Below are 22,351 nucleotides of genomic sequence, written 5' to 3'. Positions count from 1 at the left end.
CAAGGGAGGGGGCAAAGGAAGGACAGGGGCAAAGGAAGGACAGGGGCAAAGTAGTTGAGGTTTTGCTGGAGGAGTCAGGAAGATTTCCTAATGCCTGAGCTGAAGCTTTGACAGAAGACAAAAGTCAAGAAGAAAAGGGAGTGCATTTTATGAATGCATGCAGCCGAGAAAATGACCAACTAACCAATCAGCATTTATTAAATGCCTATTCTGCGCCAGGTACCATGCTGGGGACAAAAAAAAATAGAATGAGTCCTACTCTTAAGGAGTTTATAGTCTATCAATCAACAAACATTTATTAAGCACCTATCATGTGTCAAACACTGCATAAGATTCTAGGAATGCAAAGACAAACATAAAACAGTCCCTGACTTCAAAGACCTTCTATTCCATTGGAGGAGACAATATGTTCATATGTAATATCCTGAGTTTATTGTGGCAGGGCATATGGAGTATATATCCTCAGTTTGCAAGCAATTTTATAGTCTCTATAGAATCTTGGGAGAAATTGTCTACCCCTTTCCCTGTCTTGTTAATTATCTTTTCATGCAGCAATGTTTTCTTTTCTCACCTATATTATAAATTCTTGGAAGTCCAGGCTTCATGGTACTCTTGAGAGGCAGGGTGGTGAAGTAGATAAAATGCTGGGCTCTCTATTAAAAAGATTTGGATTCCTACCCTGCTCTGATAAGCTACTCTTATCATAGGGTCCTAGATCCAGAGCAGAAGGGACCTTCGTTCAATCATCTAGAGCAGCATCCTCAGTTTACGGATGAAAAAATTGAGACCCACAAAGACAAATTGACCTGACCAAGACCATGTGGGCTGGAAGTACACAAGGCAGATTTTGAACCCAGAGATGGTTTTCTTTCTGAACATCCTGTCTTCTTACTAATTTAATGAGAATTCTTTACTTTTGGTGTATCACAGACTCCCTTAGCAGTTTGATGGAGCCTTCTCAGAATATTTCTAAATGCATAACATAATATGGGATTACACAAACAGGCATTTATTTAACACCTACTATGTGCCAGGCACTGTGCTAAAAGCTTTATAAATATTATCTCATTTCATTCTCACAACATTCCTGGGAAGTAGGTGGTATTATCACACCTATTTTACAGTTGATTAAACAGAGGTTAAGTGACTTGGCCAGGGTCACACAGCTAGTAAGTATCTGAGGCCAGATTTGAACTCAGGTCTTCCTGACTCCAAGCCTAGCTCTCTAACCACTGTGTTGTCAACTAGAAACCAATTATAGTGAAATAGTCACCAAAATTTTAAAAAAATTTTATGGACCTCAGATTAACCTTTATTCTAGCACAGTCTGCCACAGACTAAGAACTTCATAAATGCTTATTGATTGAAGGGACCAAAAGCGTGTCACTTCTCTTTTCCAAGTACCACTTTTTTTCATCTGGGAAAAGAAGGGTTTGGAGTAGAGGCTCCTAAAGCCCCTTCCAGATGGAAGAATCCTGCCTAATGGACACGGTCTCCCTGATTGTCCATTCTGGGTCCTTATGGAATGATTCTTTAGCATTTTAAGGAGATTTATTTTTTTTTCTAAATTTTCTCTAATTAATTATATCTCAATCTTTTACTTACTTTAGATTGTAAATCAGTTAAGCAACTACAATAAGTGTTAATCTCTTCCTCATTTGAAATTCAAACTCCAATACCCTTGTGTCTCACTGAAGGGAAAATCATCCAATCATTTCCATGACCTAAATAGAGGCTTGATTTCTTATGTTTTTTCTACTTTCAAGATCAGCCTCCACATTTCTTATGTGCTCAGGGCCAAGTCTCCTCAGTTAAAGAAAGAATGAGAAATGAAATCATTCTAGGTATAATTCTGACACAAACACATGGGTATATATGTACACATATTTATATATACATGTGTGTTGTTCACATGTACACGTGGTACATATGCTGGTATAACTGCATGTGCATGCATATGTGTTTATTTGTGCTCATGTATGCATACACATACCAAGTCCAGCCTCTGACACTTACTTGCTGTGTGATCTTGGCCAAGTCATTTTACTTCTTTAGTGACCCAGATATCTAAGACTGAAAAGTCATTGAAAAGGTGCATCCTGCACTGGTAGAGTTTCCTCATCCAGGAAATCACAGATCTAGTCCCTATGATTCATTCATTCATTCATTCATTCAGTCATTCTCTCTCTCTCTCTCTCCCTCCTCCTCCTCTGCCTCTTCCTCTTCCTCCTCCTCTTCCTTCTTCTTTTTCTTCTTCTTCCTCCTCTTCATCTTCTTCATCTTTCTGTCTGTTTCTCTCTCTCTAGATAGATATAGATGTAAATATTTATATATAAACATACACATGTACTTATTTATATATATCTATATATGTATAAATATACACATATATATGTATTTCTATTTATTATCCATTGATCTATATAGATATGTGTATATGTGTACATAGATATAATTATTTGAATTCTTTTCTTTTTTTATCGGGAGCTATGATGTCATCAGGTTAGTGAACTCCAAGTGGGGAAACCACCTCCCTGAAAGCGATCCGCACCATCTGTAACGTATAGTTTTAGAGAATTGCTTGGGGGACCAAAAGAATAAGGGACTTGTCTATGGTCACATAACTAGCATGTGTCAATTCTCATACTGAATTAGACTTTAAGGTTAAATCAGTCAAGATTAAAAAGGAAGCAAAATACCAACGCAGGTTATGCTTATGCTCCAACTACATCTCTAGCTAACTCAGGCAGAGCTCTGGCAGAATTTGAACTCAGGTCTTCTGGACTGCAAGGCTAGCTCTCTGTCTACTCTGCCATGATGCCTCTGGTGATCATTTGATTAGGAAATCTTCTATATCTTGTATTAGCTCTGACTTCATATTGTGCATTAGGTAATTACAAAAGATTGCTTTACTTGGAGTCAGAGTTCAAATGTTGCCTCAGACACTAGCTGTGTGACCCTAGTCGAGTCACTTAATCTCTGTCAGGCTTAGTTTCTTTACCTTTAAAATGGGAGTAATAGCAACGCCTACCTCACAGGGTTATAAGAATCAAGTGAGATGATACATGTAAAGCATTTTACAAACTGAAAAGTGTGATCTAAATGCTAACTATTATTATCATTATTATCCAACGTAGAACTTTTCCTCTGATTAGTTTTGCTAAGACTGCCTGTAATACACAAATTTACTTTGTCGCACTAAGTGAGATTACCTCCCCCATCACTTCTCTATTCCATTTATTGTTTATATCTGGTATTCATGGTGGTGGTGGCATAGCAGATGCTAGGGCCTGTCAGCCCAGTCTTAAATAATGATGATGGTAATGATTGTGTTAATAACAATAAAATAACACCAATAACAAAAATCATTTACATACTTTCTTAAGGTTTAAAAAAAAGAATATTGTTGACCAGTTAGTAGGGTGTATTATCTCAATTTTTCACATGAAGAATCTGAGACTCAGATGCATGGCATGACTTGTTCAGGGTCGCACAGCTAAATGTCACACATCCATTGCTCAAAACGAAGCGTCTCACTTCAGGTCCAGTGAGGTCACCATCTCCCATGCTGTTGGGAGTAGCTCTTGCTACTTGACTAGTCATTTCTGTTCTAAGCTTACCACCACCATCATCCTGAATCATTGGTCACAATTTTCTATTCATTATCTTTAATTATCTAAACATTATCTTTCCTTTCTTCCCACAGACTCTCTAGCACTCCACTTTTTGTGTGTCATGAGCCCCTTGGAGAATCCGGTAAAGTCTTCTGACCACTTCTAAGAATATTTTTTTAAATATAAAACAAACTATATAAGATTGTTAAGGAAATCAATTATGTTAAAATACAGTTATAAAAATATTTTTCACGTCCAAGATCATGGAGCCCCTGAAATCTATCCACAGACCCCTTGTGAGTCCAGGGTCCTTAGGTTTAGAACACCTGTTCTAATAGTAGAGATGCTAGAAGGGGTTGGCAGGCTATGAGGGTGAGATTCTTAGAATCAACCTTGATGCCTTGCTCTCCTTCACTCCCATATTCAATCAATTGCTAAGTCTTATAAATTATATGTCCACAGTATTTCTCACATCTCTACTCCTCTCTTTACTCACATAGACAGCGTCCTTGTTCAGACCCTTTCACCTCTCACTGGGACTATTGCAATAGCTTCTTAAACAGCCCCCTTGCCCCAAGTCTTCTCTCTCTTCCAATCCATCTTCTACACAATCATCAAAGTGATTTTCCCAAAGCACAGGCCTGGTCATTCCACTCCATTACTCAAGAAGCTCTAGTAAAAATTCATTGCCCCTAGGGTCAAATGCCAAGTCTTCTGTTTGACATTTAAAGCCTTTCACAACTTAGCCCCAAGCTGCCTTTATAGCCTTATTATACATTTTTCTCTTCCATGTATTCTATGGTATAGTCAAACTGACCTTAATACTATTCCTTACACATGGTACTCCATATCTCACCTTTGTGACTTCACACAGGCTGTGGTCCACATCTGGAATGCTCTCCCTTCCTTCCCTCTGCCTCTTAGAATCTTGAGCTTCCCATAAAGCTCAGTTTAAGCATCAACTTCTATATGAGGCCTTTGCTGATCCTTTCTGGCTGTTGGTTTTTATCCTATTAAAAAAATCTCTCATATTTATATATTTATTGTGTTTACCTTTTTCATTTACATATGTATGTATGTTTATATAAAAATATAAAAAACACATGTAAATATATACATACATGTATATATGTTTATTATAGTTTCTCCCAATAGAATGCATGCTCTTTGAGGGCAAATAAATGCTTCATTTCTATCTTTTTTTCACCGGCACTTATCAAAGCACCTAATACTTTTTTTTTGTCATGTCCAACCTTTCATGACCCATTGAGGGTTTTCTTGGCAGAGAAACTGGAGTGGTTTGCCAATTCCTTCTTCAATTCATTTACAAATGAGGAAACTGAGGCAAACAGGGTTAAGTGACTAGCCCAGGGTCACATAGCTAGTAAGTATATGAGGCTGGCTTTGATCTCAGGAAGATGATTCTTTCTGACTCTAAGCCTAGTGTGGCATCCACTGTGCCATCTAGCTGCTGAGATTGGAGTCATAATAATGATAATGATGATAGTATCAAATATTTATATAATGCTTACTATGTGTCACATAACATGCTAAGTGTTTTACAATTATTAATGAATATTTATTCATTGATGATGGAAGTATGCCAATGAGTGCTAAGTAGCTTGAAACCACTGTTGTTCCCAGTCTAATCCACTTACCCCATGTGCAATTTATCAATGATGCTTTTGGGCTGACTCTGTACCTCAAGGAGAAGATAAATGGTAATAATAATAAATAAATGCCCCTAAGCATATTTTACAGAATAAGGATTAGAGCTAAATTGCATAAGGATTTTAGCCTGAAATGTTCAATAACATTTTGATAAGAACTTTGAAGTTGGCAAAATTTCCAGTGCTACAATGATTCTCAAATAGCTATTTCTTTACATAAACATGTTTGCCTTAGGTCATTTTAAGTTTTGCCCGACTATGCTTCAGTCAATGAAAGCAGCAAAGAATAGAGAACAATGACAGAAAAAAAAAGCAGAAAGAAAAGAAAACTACATTGGAAAACTAATGGCTGCAACCTGAAGAGGATTGCTCGGCTATCTGCAGAGATGGCATTTCTAGGCCAGGAAATAAAGATTCCTGAACAGAAGGAGATGCATATGCATTCAAAGGGACCCTAAGCCAAATTATAAATGACAGGCACCACCACCCCCCTCCCCAGCTTCCACAAAAGCTGAACTACCCTGACTCTTAAGCTTTGGCACCAGGGAAGAAAATAAGGCCCTTATGTGGCTCCTCCTCAAGGGCCTTGTTGTTGGCAGAATTCTAGAGTGCTTGGTTATAGGGCTGATAAAAAAAATGCCATTCTTCTCTGTTCTTAAGATGTCCTCTGTGATCATTAATGGTTATGAATCTGTCTACTTATTTGGACGATATCCTGGATGCTAATAGAAGCTATAAGAACCAATATTATTTATTAATCCATAGCTCATTCATCACTAATGTAGGGGAAATAGGAGAAAATAAGAGTTTTAGAGGTAGAAGGGACCTAAGAGCTCCTCAAGTCTAACCCCTTGAACTTCACAAATAAGGAAATTGATATCCAAAAAGGTGAAAAGATATGACCATGGTGGCAAAGGTAGAGCCAGAATTAGAACCCAGTTCCTCCGATTCCAAATCAAAGGCTCTCTCCATTGTGACACTCTTTCTTTCTTGTTGAAAGTTCATAGGATAACAGACCTAGAGGTAGAAGGGACCTCAGAGGCAATTTAAGCTAACCGACCACTTCATTTTATAGGTTAGGAAATGCAGGCCGGGGTAGGTTAAATACCTTAGGATCAAAGAGTCACAGATATAGAGCTGGAAGGCACCACAGGGATAATCTAATTCTACAGAAATCAGAGCTGAGATCCAAGGAGATTTATTAATTTGCTCAAGGACATAGAGGTAGTAGGGAAGCTATGATTTAGTGGATAGAGTGCTGGGCCTTGAGTCAGGAAGACTCATCTTCCTGAGTTCAAATGTGGCCTCAGAAATTTACTAGCTGTGCGACCCTGAACAAGTCACTTCACCCTGTTTGCCTTAGTTTCTTCATCTGTAAAATGAGCTGGAGAAGGAAATGGCAAACCAATCCAGTATCTCTGCCAAGAAAATCTCAAATAGGGTTATGAAGAGTCAGACATGACTGAAATGACTGAACATAGAGGTAGTCGGAGGCAGAACTGTGATCTAAACCCTCTGATTTCAGAGCCAGTCCTCCTAATATACCCCACCAAGTCAGTGCTATGGCAGCATATGGCTCTGGAGGGCCTTTTAGCTTCTTGTCCAAATAGTTCATATTCACATGGGTTAGGGCCTATTTTATCTAGTTCCAGGCAATTTCCTTCTGCCCTATCCCATGAATGAAAGATCCTCCAGAATACAAAATACTAGACTCATGAAGTATATAAAGGCCCTGTGTAAATGTTAACCCATTCATTGTCCTCACTTTGTGTTATAAAATCTTGAGACAAGCATAAGAGAACTGAATTATTGCTCTCTTTTGTTTTCACCCCTAAAACCATTTGAGAAGGTTTTCCCTATTGTCTTGATTATAATTTCATAGATGAATGTTTACTCAGACCCAAGGGCCTCCACAACACTTGGGATCATAGATGTGATCTTTTCCATCCCTCTTGTCAACAGACCTCCAGCATGGTGGAGGTGGGGATGGCGAGACTGTATTCCAGTTCTCTTTCTCTCAATCCCACAAGGAAATACAATGTGCAAGAAAAAGTCCTCTGAAGTCAGAGGACCTAGATTCAAATCCTGTCTCTGGTGTTTACTGCCTGGGTGAACCTGGACAAGTCATGTAATTCTGAATGAAAAAAAAAATGGACATTTGATTAACTGAAAGACTTTCAGGTATCTGTAACAAAAAGACCAGAACTCATTCAAAAATTTGATATAAAGGATCCAGAAGACATATAAGGAAATCATTAAAGAGTAATTATGAGGCACTGATTAAGGTCAAACTGTTTACTTACAATATATGAAAAGGCTATTAATATTAGTAATTATGAATTATTATTATTAATAATTATATTCTTAAAACTCTTATCATTAGTAAGGCAGTTTGAAAGAAAGGTTGGGGCAGAGTTGTGTATGATGAGGTGATTCCAAAAAGCAAAACTGGGTAGAAAAAGGTTAAAAGGAGAATTATCTCATAAAAACAGGGCATGAAAGGAAGAACTAATACAGAGGAAGCAGGTAGGGGTGGAGGACTGATACTATTAGAACTTTAATTTCATCTGGGTTGAAGAGGAAACAATGTATATATCTGAAGAGGTTTAGAAGTCTTCTGAACTTCCATAGAGGTGATAAAACTGGGGGATAGGATGATTGAGGGATTTTTAGAAAGGTATACTGATTAAAATTAGGAGGGTGGGGTAAACAGATAAGAGAGGGGTTTTCAGAGGGGAGAGTAAAATAAGATATAAGAGGGTAAAGCGAGAAAATAAGTTAACAGGGATAGGGTGAAAAGAGAGTCTGAGAAGGAAAATAGTGAGTAAAAAAATTAGATGCAGGGAAATTCACAAATATCAGTTATAACTTTGAAAGTGAATGGAATGAACTCACCCATAAAGTGGAAACGGATAGCAGAATGGATTAAAAATCAGAATCCAACAATATGTTGTTTATAAGAAACACATTTTAAAATGAGAGATATGCACAGAGTTAGAATGGAGAGTTACAATGGAATTTATTATGCTTCAGCTGTTGCAAAAAGGCAGAGGTAGCAATTATGATCCCAGACAAAGTTTACTGTACTATAAGAAATGATGAGTTTAATGATTTTAGAAAAACTTAGAAAGACTTGCATGAAATAATAAAGAGTGAAATGAGCAGAACCAAGAGAATATTATATATATATATATATATATATATATATATATAGTAAGTAATCGCAATATTGTTTTAAAAACAGCTTTGAGCAAATAAGTTATTTTGTCTACTACAAATACCCAAATTAACTATAAAGGACATATGAAGAAAGATGCTATTTGCATCTAGAGAAAGAACTGATAAATAGAAGTATGCATGTAATAATTTTGCACACACACAAACACACACATTATATATTTGTGTCTAATGATAGCCATCTCTAAAGTGAGGGGGGAGGGAAGGAAAAAAAGAAGTTTATATGATGATTTTGTTGTATATTTAAAAGAAATAGCAAGTTGTGCATAGTAGATTTAATTTCATGTACAATCTTATTTTTTATTGTACTATGTTATGGAAATGATTGTTTTATTCCATAAATTAAAAAAAATTTAAATTTCCAAAGGCTGGCTTTACTCCTGCATGTTGAAACAGTAGAAAAGTCAATGGTGGCAAAAAGCAGACGAGTTAGGCATGAAAACTAGGGCAAGCCCCGTTTATTCATTATGTTCATTGTTTCTTACAGCAGTAACACTTGTGCACCACAGTTTGTAGAGATATTCTTCACCTAATGGCTTACTATATCCTTTTGGATGTGAATGAGTGAGTTCTGGGGAAAAGATCTCTCACATCTAACCTTCTAGCCCTGACTGCTGCCATGAAAATATTCTCCATGTTAAAAATCTGAATATCTTGTTTTATTAAAAAATATTTTTTGTTATTTGGACTATTTCAGGGGTTCTCAGCCTGGATCCACAGAACCACAAGAGGTCTGTGCACAGATTTCAAGGGATTTATACACTTGGATGATGAAAAAACCTTACATCTTCATTTCAATACAATTATTTTCTTTTGTAACACTATGCGTTTTATGAATTAAAAAAAAAATTATTCTGAGTTCAGAGGCTTCATCAGATTGCCCAAGGGTTAAGACTCAAAAAAGGCTAGGAAACTCTGGTCTATGGAGAAAACAATCTTAATATTTGAAATTGGGAACTAGTGAAGAAATCTTTATAGCTATGGTGGTTGTATTACAAAGCAGCATGGGTAGTACAAGTAATAACGAGATGACACATCTTATTCAAATCTCTAATCCACTAGGATCTTCAGTCTTCCTTCCAACAGATACTTATGTTCAATTCCCACAGGGCTTGGTTTCGACTGTTGTCTGCAGCTTTTTGGCTTCAAACCTCAGCCCTCACCAATACCACCCCTCCCTTTTCAGCCATCTCTCCATCATTTCTCAGAGAGGATTGACTTTTAGGATCAACATTGGAATTAATCACTGTAGAATCTCCACTTGCTTTGAGCTAATTTAGCTTTATGGGTTAATCAGCCTTCATTACTTCTGATTCCAATTCTATAAATGGGTGGACAGAGAGAATACCTGAAATGAGTTAATTGAGGGGGCTGGAGCAGTAACAAAAGAGCTAAAATTAATCATTGAAATTGAACAATGTACCATTATGTGGTATCTAAATTTACAGTTCTCTTCTTATCATGAGATGGTTTCTATTAACTTCGGCCAGTGCTCCCCTCCACTGACTGAGATAATCAACATTTATTATGAGAGAGAGGCCACCATGGAATGCCAGCTTTGGTATAACAGGGCCACTGGCACCTGCTTTTTCAGAACAGGGCTTAATAAACACAAAGTTGCAAAGAATGGAGCCAGCATAGAGCAAAAGTATACTGGCCTTGCAATCTGGAGACCTGGCTTCTGTCATTAATTTGCTTTGTGACATCGGGCAAATTAGTTCACCTCTCTAACCCTCAATTTTCTCTCTGTAAAACAAAGGAGAAAAAAGAAGTATAATGTCCCCTTGCTCACATTGGCTGAATGTAAAGAAATATTTTTTAATAATTAGAGTGACTTTAAAATGGAATAGGCTGCCTGGGGGGGTGGGAAGTAGTGGGTCCCCCCCATGTGGATGTCTTCAGACAAAGACTGGGTGCCCAATTATCAGGAATGTTATAGAGCACAATGTCTGTTCAGGTACCACTTATACTATATGGCCTCAGAGGTCCCTTCTCAAAGATCACAGAGTCATAGACTTGGAGGTAGAAAAAGCTCTTTGAGAGTAGCTAGTACAACCCTCTAATTTTATAGATGTGGAATCTGAGGCCCAACAAAGATAAAATGACTTTCCCAAGGTCACATGGGTAGCAAGTAACAGAGATGGAATATGAACCCAGGTCCTCAGACTTCAAATCCAGCATGATTTTCAATATACCACAAATATTATTCTTTCCAGGTCTAAAATTCTATTCTGTATTAGGAATTTCTAATCCATTTTTCAAGCTGAAAACCAAAAAGGACATCTTTAATATGTTTTTCTTACTTTATCTGATAGCTCATATTCTTCCAAAAGGAAGCGATATACCCAGAAAGTGCCTACTTTGACTCTGTTCAAAGGAAATAGTAGTGTATTTGGAGTAAGGTGAGATGGATCTGAATCCCAGCTCTAAAACTTGATACCTCTACGTTTGAAATTCAATTTCTTCATCTATAACTTGAAGAAGTTGGGAGTAGTTGATCGCTATGGATACTTCCATCTTTAACTGGATGGTCTTCTCTGTTCTTATGGGATAGGGAAGGGATAAATTATTCAACTTTTATTTATTTACTGAGGAATATTTCCACATAGGGGCATATTGCTAATTGTTTGATCTAGGGGTGTATTGCTTTGAGCTGGTTTTATTCTTTGTTTAACAATAGGTGTTTTGCATTCTAAATGAAGAAAAGCCTCAGCCTCCATTACCCACTTAATGGTAGGAATGTGAGGAACCAAATATTCTAAAGAACAATGGGGTGAGGGTGGGTTAGGAGAAGAGATTTCATTAAAACCCACTTTTAAAACCTTTGAAAAACGACTGCACAATTAGGGGCTGACAGCAATGAACTTGGGTGGCTAGTCTGGCCCCTGCTCTTGGGTTACAATGTAGGGACTTAATTAAATGAAAGAAGTTGCTACTCATGCTTTATTTATTGGATGGTCCTGCCAGAGTAATATGAAAATGAGTTGCAGCTCTAATAAAAGGGCAGCAAATCCTGGATTTCTTTCATATATAATTCATACACTGGTAACTGTAATAAGGATGTATTAGCATTTTCCAGGCTTAGATCATGATGAATAGCTATTTCATTAAAAAAAAGAAACAGAAAAACAAGACCAATAAAAAATAGTTTGGGTAAACATAATAGTCCATATTTTGCATTATGTAGTGGTTGCTAGAAGACTCATTTTATTTACATAGATGTGGGAAAGAGTCCTACTATATGGTACTTTTCTTCATCTTAGAGTGAAGGTAAGTTCGGTTCCTCAAATGGTATTCCAGGAGAGCACAAGAAACAATGAAAAGTCTTTGTGGATGGATGTGGGGTGTGTGGGAGCCATCTTAAACCAGCTCACAGGAACTCAGAAATTAGTGAAGACAACAAATCAGGCTTGGATTTAGTGGGGTTTTTTTTTTTTTGATTGTCTACACTTGAGAAAGATATACACACATACATTTATAATAGGTATATACATGGTAAATTGACATATATTTATATAGACATGTGGATATACATACATCTACATATTGTGTATCTATATACATACACTTGTCTCTATGTTAATAGATGTGTATATATGGGTGCATATTTGTGTTATACATGTATATCATGTGCATCTATATACATGTATGCATGTGTATATTATATGTACGCATATTAGTATGTATATATATTTATATATGCTCAATTGAATTTTTTGACTATCAGCCAAAAACTAATACCCTTTAACAGCTAGTATCTTTCAATCGAGGAATATGATGTTCCTTGTTCTCAGAACTTTGTTCCCAAGTCAACTCCAGAGTTAGTCCTTATCTGCTTTACTGCAGGCAGCCTCTAAAGTTAGGCTCAAAGGTCCCTCCTCAGTAAGGAAGGATGGATTTTGTTGCCAAATATCTGCCAGTCCCCCATAATTCACGTAGGAAAGAGAGGGCACAGAGGGGCCATAGTGATGCTCGTGTTGTTCCCTAGATGTTGAAAGTCAGCAGCAGCAGGACCTTTTCTGAATTAAGTCCAGTTAACCAGAGGAAGCCTAAAGGTTTAGATTGGAAATAGAAAAGCAGCTACAAAAAAGGAAGAGAGTAAATGGCCATTGTATCAACTGTGACTTTGCCTGGGCAAAGTCTGCTAGGACACTCTGCTAGGACAGGTTTGGGGGGAAGTATTAAATAAAAAAGAATATTTGGGATCCCATCAATGGCTGGTGTCATCTGATGTGAGGAAGCAGCTTGAAGCAATGCACAAAACCTTACTCTGAGGATGAGGCTTGAGTGGAGTGTCTGAGAAACAAATTATCTCCCTTTAGAAAAGCAACTGTTCTGAGGAAAAGTCTTACCTTGCTAATATAAAGCTCAGGGTCGGCTCTCAGACAAGTCGATTCACCTATTAGGGCATCAGTTTCCTCATCTGTAAAATGAACGTGGATGGACAAAATCAGTGGTTTACAACTCATGATGATGAAATCCTGGCAAGTTGAGAAGTTCTAATAAGGGGGCCATGTAGTCACATGTCTACCAAGCACTGCCATTGGCTCAGTATTGGCCTTGGAGTTAGGAAGACAAGTTCAAATTCAGCCTCAGACAGTTACTAGCTATGCAACCCTGGGCAAATCACTTAACTGCTGTTTACCTCAGTTCCCTCATCTGTAAAATAGGAAAAATAATAACATCTACTTCATATTGTTGCTGTGAGGATAAAATGAGAGAATATGAGAAAGTATTTTGCAATTCTTAAAATGTTATATAAATATACCCCAATACCCCTAATGGATCTGAGATCTCATTGATTTGGGTATTCCCTGCAATGACACAGATTGTAACCTACATATGCCTGTCTATCCTATAAATCTATATCATCCCATAAATCATGCCAAGAATTTCACTGAAACTGCTAGGGATAGTCCTCACTTTCTTCTAGGACACCAATGAGACATACAGGTTGTCCCTCTATGGGCTATCACCTTTTCTCATCTTTTTTGTCTTGTGCTTTCCATTGATGACATTCAATTTTCAATTTTTCATTACTTCTTATAGTTAACATATTTTTTCAGTCTGTTTACAGCCACTATGGATCTTTAATTATTGATTGACTCCTACTGGAGGCAACATTCCATCTGTGGTCTATAACAGGGAGCTGTGAAAGGGATTGTCCACTTTCTTTTTTTTCCTTTTCCTGTCTCTCCCACCCCATCCCTTTTCTTCCCTCAGGAACAGAAAATGATTAATTGAAGGAGAAGCACATGGTGAATAGCCTTTGATCACTCGGCTGTCCTGAGAGAGGAATTCCTGGACCTTCAATCAGTGGATATCTTTTTGTTTTCCATTTCTGGTCATGGTTCTGAGACTAGAAATTTTGAATGGATATTTCCAGAGTTGGGAGTTACCTCATGGGAAGTCCTGACTTCCAAAATTTCAGAATTCCTGAATTTGAGGTTCAAACACTAGCCTTCTAAAGGTATGTGGGTGGGTGGGGTGGAGGAGGGCTAGGATTTCCTTAACAGCCCACTTCTCATAGAAGGAAAAGAGATCAGCTTGAACCTTAGGAGTTAAAGGCATGACAGGAGGGTCCAGGAGACCTAGAACTTTTCAAACCTTCCTTATATTTCCTCTGAGTTGTTTTGATGGTGAAAATTCAAAGTGAATATACAATATTTGTTCATCAGTCCCCAAAATATCTCTACCTTCCCATGATGAATCTAATAATTCAAAGGGCTATGTTTTCTGTCCCTATATTTTTTCATGAGTTCCTATGAAGCTTTTGCATCCAATGTATTTTCAGAGGTCAGTAAAATAAATGTTGCCCCATACCAAACATCCATATTGCATATCAAATGGCTGTGTGGGAGTTAGGGCACACTGTTACCCACATGAGAAGAAACCTAGATACTTCAAATTTCTTTAGTAGATTTTCACCAGTGTAGGGACAAAAGGCCAAAGTGATAAACTGATCCCTTGGAGATCTGCCTCCAAGATAAGATCCAAGTCTGTGTGAACCCAAAATCATTGGGGAGCCCTGGATCACGGGCAAAACAAATTTGGGTTTAGGATCAGGAAAACTTCCCAATAACCAGAGTTATCCAGAAGCAGAATGTGCTTCTCTAGCAAGTGCTAGGTTTACAATTATTTAGGGAATTTAAGCAGAGGCTAGATAAAAATTTCTCTTCTTATATTGAAGTAGGGATATCTTTGCAAGTATGTGTTAGACTAGGTAGCCACTGAGGTACTTCCAAATCTGAAATGTTGTGATTCTAATTCAATGAATTGTTTGGAGGTAGATGGAAAGAGTCCCCTTAACCTTGCTGCCATCTGGAAATCCCAACAGAAAATATCTCACTGTCATGGCATCAATATTGGAATCATAAACTTGAGTCCAGTGTTGCCATTTACTAGCTGTGTGACCTTGAGCAATTCATCTAACTACTCTTTGCCTTAGTCTCCTAATCTATAAAATGGGGATAACAATGGCTTGCATTATTCATGTCACAGAATGGTAATGAGGATAAAAGATGATTATGTAACATGGTACATAGGATGTCAACTTCAATCCTTCCCAAAACTGACATTCTGTTTTTTTTAATACACACACACATACACACACACACACACACACACACACACACACACACACTCACACACACACACATATATAAAGGATAAGGCATTGTTTTTGCTCCTGAGCCAGAACTGATGAAATGCGGATATGGCTGGATGGTTCTACAGTTCATTTTTACCCCTCCAAATTTCCACCACAGGATGCTTGTCAGTACATTGGGCTCTCCCACCATTTGAACTGATTTTTGTCTCCTTTAGAGAAAACTTTTATTTCATCAACAATTCTCTTGCATGCTAGCTGTACTAAACTTTAATTGCTTCCTGGGCTTCTCGTTAGATTGATTTGGATCTCATTAATGCAGCCTCTAAAAGCTTAAGTTTATAAAAATGAATTATTTTGATGAAGAACAGCAATTAGAACTGGTTTCTTTGATAGCAATTTGAGTCAAGTTAATGCAAACCTCTATGGAGTATTTGGTTTCTGTTCCATGCCAACTATATTCTGCTCAGGGAGCACAGAGGAGAGAGAATTTCCCCATCAATAATAATGAAAGAAACTTTTTTCTTACCCCCATTTCCTTTGATTTTGAATAAATTCAAGATATTCACTGGTATGAACACTTGAAAAACAGCTGCCCTCAGGTTTGAAAATAAAAGATGATGATGGAATTGCATATAGTTGCAAAAAGAAAAAAAAAAAGGAAAATGACCTGTGTCCATCAGTACAGAGAGTGCTTATTTAAATGGGGGTCCTGCAATGGAATATTGTAATACGATTACAATGGACAAATATGAGGAATACAGGGAAACACTTTCATGAAATAATGCAAAGTAGAAAAATAGAATCAGAAAAATGGAATAATATTAACACCACCATCAATACCACAAGAAAAAGAGGATGAGAATGCATGGTCTCCTGATGGGGATTTGGAGTAACTGGAAGTGTCATCATACTTTTTTAAATGTAAAGTTATAGATTTCACTGAAAATCTGCAATTTCTCCATACTTTATAGTCTTAGAGTTGAATAACTTGACTGTAACTGGGCAGCCAGTCTATATCAAAGGCAGGAGATGACTATCTCCCTGTTATAGACCGCAGGTATTCCTAACACCAAGACTAGCCTTCTAGCTACTATTTTTCTCCATAAAACATTGAAATTAAGTAATTTAAATGTAAATAGTTACTAAGCAAATTTCATGGTCTGCATTCATGGTTAATGTTATATTTACAATAAAACATTTAATTAAATTCTTTTTAAAGATGATATTGTAGTCTAGGGCTGTACTAAAAGATGAGTCAATGGAGTTGGGAAATCATAACTGAGGATGTTATAGGCTTTGTTTATTGTCATTATTTGTATTTGTTCTTCTTTCTGAGAATCCAAACCAGATTAATTCAGTTCTTCTCTGCATGAAAACTATTTCCATATGAAAGCTTGGCATATTATGGCCTGGGTGAGCCAAGTTGAATTAGCAAATATTTGAAGTATCTGCTATGTGCAGATCACTTCCTTAGGCAGTGAGGGCAATATAGATATTAACTATTCCATGGTAACTACCCTGAGGGAGTTGACAGTCTACTTATAAAGCAGGAACCTTGACATTTCTCACAAATACAGCATATTAGTCATGAGAAGCACTAGCCAAATTGTAGGTTTCCATGTTGTCCTGAAGTCTGCATATTTTAAAACCAAGAGTATTTCTCTTTCTTTATTAAAAAGTCATTAACTACACAGGAGAGACATTAACTGCTTATTTTCATATTAATGCCCCAAATCCTAAAGCTGTAATAACCAGTGATGAGATTCAGATACATCTTGAAATTCTACTGTTCACCTCCACTGGAGATTCCATCCAGAACATCCCTCTTTGGCTATTTAGACTGAACTTATCCATAAGCCTACATTTTGTATGAATAGTGGTAGTATTTCTAAGTCTCTACTTCTCAAATAGTAGCCACAGTGAAAAAAAACCCCACAATTCCAGGGATGGGGGTCAGCCTATATGAAGGCACAGAGAGAGAATGCTGAATGGTGTGTGTGTGTGTGTGTGTGTGTGTGTGTGTGTGTGTGTGTATGTATGTATACACACACATGGAAAGATGTGTTTGTGTGTGAAAGAGAGAGAGAGAGTCAGACAGACAGACAGAGACAGAGAAACAGAAAGAGAGAGGGAGGAGGGAGGGAAGAAGGAAGAGAGGGAGAGAGAAGGCCAATTTGACTGAAATGCATAGGTTGTTAAAAAAAAAAACCAACCTTCTTTCTGTTCAAACACATAACACTCCATCCTCTATCTCTGTGCCTTTGTATTAAATATCCTGGATTACACTCTCTCCTCACCTCCAATTTTTAGAAGTCCCAGTTTCTTCAAAGCTCATAAGATATCCCCAATTCCTAATGCCATACCCCAAGATATTTTTACATATTTTGAGAATGCATTTTATATGGTTTTTTTTTTATGTTTATATATCTCCTCCATTAAAATGTAAGCTCCTTGAGACTAGGGATTATGGGGACTGGCACTTAGTGTATGCTTAATAAAAGGCTTGTTGATTGATTGAGTAATGTGTAATTTACCTAGAAAGATAGGGTGGAATCAGATTGTGAAGGTTTCTCAAAAGCTATGCTAGTACAACCCAGGCTTTGGGCAGATTCGACCAAGCCTGGAAGTCTTTAATACAGCATTAGAGATAGACCTGACCCCTATCCAAGATCAGCCTATATAAGTGTTAAGCAGCTCTGTGTTAGCAGGTTTGCCAGAAGGTAATGAATTCTTTGGCCATGGTAACCCACGGCAATATCTACCTGCGCCATGTGGCAGATCGCTGAAATTTTGTTCCCAATAAACACAGTAGGCAACCAGAGATGCAAAAACTTCCAGACTTGAGCACCTTGTCTTGAGAATGTTTTTTTTTTTTGTCATCACTGAGGCAAAATAGCATGTTGATTTTAATAAGTTAACCTGGTGTCCTCACATTCTATTCATAAATCTTTGATATGAAATTATATACTTAAGCATTAATCATATGAAGCAAGATTCAATTAAATACTCATCCTCAATCACAGAATCCAAACAAGTTTCTCTTTCTTGAAATTGTAAGCCTTTAATTTTGTCCTCATTTGTCCACCTACCCAAGAGTCCTTATATAACAACATTAGTTTTAAGCAACCACCAATATTCACATGCGGAATGTTGCCTCGGCAATCTCATTGCATGTCGACTCCCTGATTATGTATGTCTGAAGCCTACATTGTTCACGGCAGCGGCACATCTGGGAACTTCACAGTAGATGTTAGCATCTGAAGACAGCTTTTACTCCCAAATTTGCCATTTAGCTCATGACATTCAAAGGTGAGTGCCTCCAGCAGTGAAGACTATCCTCTTTTTCTATTATATTTTAGTCTTAATTTGTGTGCATTTTGGAGGAAAACATATTGTAGAACAATGCACATTCCTATCCAAATCTAAAGATTAAATGGGAATTGTTTAGAATTAACAGTCTCAAAATTTAAGCTTAAAGCTGAAATCTTCTCTTCTTTCTCCTGACATTTTCTTCTTCAGAAATAGATGCTACTGGTACAATGGAAAGAAAACTGCCTTTTGAATCATAGAATCACAGAATTTGAAAAAGGGACCTCACTGACTGTTTAGTTTAACACATGTCCAAAAGGAATCCTTACAATAACATACTAAACAAGTGTTTAGCCATGCCTCTACCTGAAGACCTCCAAGGAAAGGGAACTCACCACCTATTGTCAACTTTTAGACAATTCTGTTGTTTGGAAGGCTTTTTTCCCCCAACAATAACCTTAAATCAGTCTCTACAACATCCATATATTGGCTCCTGGTTCTACCCTCTGAGGCCAAACAGGAAAAGTCTGATCCCTCTTCCACATAAGAGCCTTTCAGATACATGAAGAGAATTATCATGCTCCCCCTACCCCAGTCTTCTCTTATCCTGGCCAATCATCACCCCCTGACCCTCTTACAGCTAAACATTTGTATTTTTTTCAATCAATATTCACATGACATAGACTCACGGCCCTCATACCCCTCCTCTTATCAATGTCCTCCTGCTTATTAATGTCCTTTTCCTACCCTGGTGTCCTCATCTGAAGACAAGAATCTCATGAGATTTGATGATGGCAGAGTACAATGGGAACATAAGCTTCCTATTCTTAGAGCTAGGCCTTACCTCATGTAGCCCAAGATCAAATTAGATTTCTGGGCTTCCATGTCATGTCTGCATCATATTGAGCATATATTCATATGGTGTGCACTAACCCTCCAACTTCTAGATATTCCTAAAACAACTGCTGTCTAACCATGCATTGCCTATCTTTTACTCATGAAGTTGATTTTTTTTTCAACTCAAGAACAAAACTTTAGGTTTACCTCTATTGAATTTCACCTGCTTAGATTCAATTAGATTCAGCCTGTCAAGATCCTTTTGAAGCATCCTCAATCACCTCCTCTTTCTTAAAATTTCAACCTCTCCTTATCTACTAGTTCCTTCAGATAACTAAGCAATGCAATAGATAGAATGCTGGGCCTAGAGTTCAAATCCAGTCTTCGACGCTAACTGGGTGATCCTAGGCATCTGTTGGCCTCAGTTTCCTCAAATGCAAAATGGGGAAACAATAGTACCTATCTTCCAGGGTTGTTGTGAGAATCAAATAAGATAATATTTGTAAAGTGCTTAGTAGAGTGCTTAGCACATAGTAGGTGTTAAATAAATACTTGTCTCCAACTCCCTTTTTCTATTTAATTCTGTTTCTTCTTAACTTCGGACACATGATAAAACCAAATGCAATCTCTTTATTTTTGTCTCACCAAAGGAACCTGGAAGCCAAATTCCCATTTATGAACTACTTTCTAGCTTCCAGTTTTGTTTATTTAGCAAATAGTAACAGCTTAATAAGTGCTTATTCATTCATTAAGTTATTTTTGATAGCATGTCCACTTATAGTTCATTGGCCAAAAATCTCACATTTAGAATGCCAATAGCTGGGTGCATCACTAATGTGATTTTAGAAGAACCTCTATTCCCTTTTTTTGCTCCTCGTGGCATAGTGAGTGCTAGGCCTGTGGTAAAGAACACCTGAGAAGGGGCAGCTAGGTGGTGCAATGGATAGAGCTTCAGCCTTGGAATCAAGATTATCTGAGTTCAAATCCAACCTCAGACCCTTGACACTTACTAGCTGTGTGTGACCCTGGGCAACTCACTTAACCCCAATTGCCTCACCAAAAAAAACAAAACAAAACAAAAAACACCTGAGGTCAAATCTGAAGCAGATACTTAATTAGCTGTGTGACCCTGGGCAAGTCACTTAACCTGTCTTTGCTTCTGTTTCCTCAACTGTCAAATGGGGATAATAATAGCACTGCCTGTTGTTATGAGGGTCAAAAGAGATAATATTTGTAAAGTATTTAGCACATCCTGGCACATAGTAGGAGCTTAATAAATACCTATGCTCTTCCTTCCACTCCCTTCCCTGACACTACAAAAGGAGAAAGGGACTAGTGAAGACTGACAGTCATTAATTATTTTTTATTTGTTTCATGGGATACCATGAGCAATTCTTCATCCAAGTGAATATTTAGTATTTCACTAGAATGGGTCTTGGAAAGTAGATTCCAACTATGGTCAGGAATATTTTTTCATAGAATTCTAGATGTTATTGACAATTGTATTAATGGACAATGCAATTCAGTTATAGTTTTCATATCTAGATATTTTGACCATAAGAAATAAAAATTAGATTTTACTTTACTGCTAGTGTCCTAAGGGGACATTTTCCTGTTTTTGTCCTAACCTTGATAAGACACGATTTGAATGTGATAGAAGTATTTGAACACAGTTACAAAAGGTATGCTATTGTCATACCTTCCAAATAATTTAATGAGCTCATATTCTTTTCTCACAGGGGTGGATACTGGCATCTGAATGAAGGCCATTGCTTCAAGAAAATCTTCATAGTATATTTTAATCATTCAAACAAATTCACAAAAATTGGATAGAAAACCTCATACTTATGGATGAACATAACTATACTTAAAAACAGTAATATGAGCTCACATACCCTAGATAGATGATGGCTTACCACTGAAAAGGGTTTCACTTGGATATCTAAAAAGGAAAAGAAAAGGAATTTTCCATCATCATGAGCTAGCATTTTATCATTATGTTATCACTATATGTTCTATAATTTCCTAAGTATGGAAAAGACCCAGCCATTTATTCAACAAACACTTATCGAAATAACATTTGATACAGCTGTACTTAGCTTCCTCTTCTTAGACTCCATTCTAAGCATAAAGTTCATACACTAGAGTCTGAGAGCCAGAAGGTATTTCAAAGGTCACTCATCTCTCAGTAAATTGCTCATGAATTCATAAATAATTTCAGCAAGTGGAGACACAAGCCTGTAGGAAGATCTTCAGTGACAAAAGAATCAGGCCGATTCTCCCTCCCCTTGAAATCTCCTCCTTTATCCTCATTCTGTCCTCCAAGCCTACTGTACTTTAAGAAAATCAGACATTTGCTAAATTCTTCCAATATGTTAGGCACTGAAGATACAAAGACGGAAGCACAAAGGAAACAAACACTCTCTGATCCAAGGAGCTTATTGTCCATTGAGAATATACAACATGCACACACATAATCAAATGCATGACAGTTCTAACTTCTGGAGGGATTCAGAAAGGTTTTGCTTCAGAGGAACACCTAAGCTGCATCGCGAAGGAAGTTAGGAGATGGAGCCCAGGTTATTGTAATTCCAAGACAAGGCATGGCCAATGCTTAGGCAGCAAGACAAGAGAGATGAAAAGTTGAGTTCAGGGGAGGGCTGGCTGATTAGGTTTGTTGTAACATAGAGTGCATGAAGCAGTGTAATATGAAATCTCTGGGAAAGTATTCTTGGAGACAAATTATGGAGGGATTTAAGTACTGGGTAGCAAGGTGGCACAATGGATAGAGTGCCCTAGAGGCAGGAAGGCTCATCTTTCTGAGCTCAAATCCAGCCTCAGACACATACTGGCTGTATGTCCCTGTGCACGTCACTTAACCCTGTTTGCCTCAGTTTCCTCATCTGTAAAATGAGTTGGAGAAGGAAGTGGCAGACCACTCTAGTATCTTTGCCAAGAAAACTCCAAATGGGGTCACAAAGAGTCTGACATGGCTGAAAAAAAATATAACAACATATGATGATGATGATGATGATGATGATGATGATGATGATGATAATATCAGTAAATTGACT

Source organism: Vombatus ursinus, unplaced genomic scaffold (genome assembly GCF_900497805.2).
Source record: "Vombatus ursinus unplaced genomic scaffold, bare-nosed wombat genome assembly UNPS02014810.1, whole genome shotgun sequence".
NCBI lineage: Eukaryota > Metazoa > Chordata > Mammalia > Diprotodontia > Vombatidae > Vombatus > Vombatus ursinus.
Note: the sequence above shows the minus strand (reverse complement) of the source record.